Below are 1,637 nucleotides of genomic sequence, written 5' to 3'. Positions count from 1 at the left end.
TGCAAAGTGTGCAGATTCCCTCCTGAAACACAGAGCATTGTAGTTGAGTCAAAAGGTTATTGATAACTAGAAGGATGCCTAAGCCAAGAATCGGCATAAGGTTAAAGCACAGAGCCTGACAAATCCCTGCCAGAGAAATGCAAGGAATAAGAAAGCAGGGTTGATAATGTTCTAATCAGTCAAAACATAAAGTGAAGCTCAAAGACACTACACATAAGGAATGTCTTCAAAACCTCTTTGTTGGGCCATACAGCCACCCTAAATTCTCTTGGGCCCCTAGGGTAGAAAGGATTCTGTAAACTGCTTTCATACACACCCCTCCCAGTTTCTGTTTGGATTTTTTTCACCTCATCCTCCACTCTAGCCATCTCATTGAGTCTCTCATAGTTTCCTCATTGCTCAAATACATATTGTGTTATATGGCCTCCTTATACTCCTTGAGGTACTTATTCAGCCGTTGGTTGGTTTTTCTTTTTGCTTTTCTGAGTACATGATCCTGAGCTGCGTGCTTTCCTACAGCCCTTGTCTCATTCTCTGGCTTTCCCTCACCCTCCAGACTTCCCTTATCTTTTCTTTCTTTCTTTCTTTCTTTTTTCAAATCTTTTACTTCTTTTACTGTTGTAATTAAATGACGTTTACATTTCAAGTTAGTCTCCCATACAAAATTTTTTTTTTACGTACATTGTTATGGGACCCCAACCGCTCACCCCATTCTGTGACAGCACACTCCTCCCCTCCACGCCTGATTCCCCATGAACATTCAACCATCTCCTACCTCTCTCTGCCTTCCCATCTCACCTCTGGACAGAAGCTGCCCCTTTGGTCTCTTGTATCTACTTGACTAAGAGGGACATTCTTCACGAATATCACTTTATGTCCCACAGTCTAGTCTAATCCCTGTCTGAAGAGTTGGCCTTGGAAATTGTTTTAGTGCTGGTCTGATTAAAAAGTCCAGGGGCCATGCTTTCAGGGGCACCTCCAGTCTCAGTCAGACCATTAAGTCTGGTCCTCTTACCAGAATTTGAGCTCTGCATCCCATTGTTCTCCTGCTCCGTCAGGGACCCTCTGTTGAGTTCCCTGTCAGGATGTTCATTGGTAGTAGCTGAGCACCATCTAGTTCTTCTGGTCTCAGGCTGATGAAGTCTCTGGTTTATGTGGCCCATTCTGTCTCGTGGGCTAACAGTTTCCTTGCGTCTTTGGTGTTCTTCGTTCTCCTTTACTCCAAGTGGTTGGGACCAATTGATGCATCTTAGATGGCCACTTGAAAGCTTTTAAGACCCCACACGCCACTCACTAAAGTAGGATGCAGAACATTTTCTGAATAAGCTTTGTTATGCCAATTGACATAGATGTGCCCTGAAAGCATGGTTCCCAGACCCCCCATCCCTGTTACTCTGTCTCTCAAGGTATTTGATCGTATTGAGGAAACTTCTTAGCTTTGGTTTAGTCCAGCTGTGCTGGTTTCCCCTGTAGTGTATGCTGTCCTTCCCTTCACCGAAGATGATTCTTACCTACTATCTAGTTAGTGAATAACTCTCAACCTCCCTCCCCACCCCCGTAACCATCAAAGAATGTTTTCTTCTGTGTTTAAACCTTTTCTTGAGTTCTTATAATAGTGGTCTTATACAGTATTTGTC

The 1,637-nt window shown here is 43.6% G+C and overlaps 1 pseudogene; it reads right to left on the bottom strand.

The window, feature by feature from the left end:
• Positions 1-207: 207 nt before the first annotated feature.
• LOC101347474 (transcription elongation factor A protein-like 4) overlaps positions 208-1,637 on the bottom strand; it is a 10,327-nt pseudogene continuing 8,897 nt past the window's right edge.

This window comes from Trichechus manatus, unplaced genomic scaffold, assembly GCF_000243295.1.
Source record: "Trichechus manatus latirostris isolate Lorelei unplaced genomic scaffold, TriManLat1.0 scaffold00235, whole genome shotgun sequence".
NCBI classification, from domain to species: domain Eukaryota; kingdom Metazoa; phylum Chordata; class Mammalia; order Sirenia; family Trichechidae; genus Trichechus; species Trichechus manatus.
Note: the sequence above shows the minus strand (reverse complement) of the source record. Positions and strands in the feature narration are given on the sequence as shown.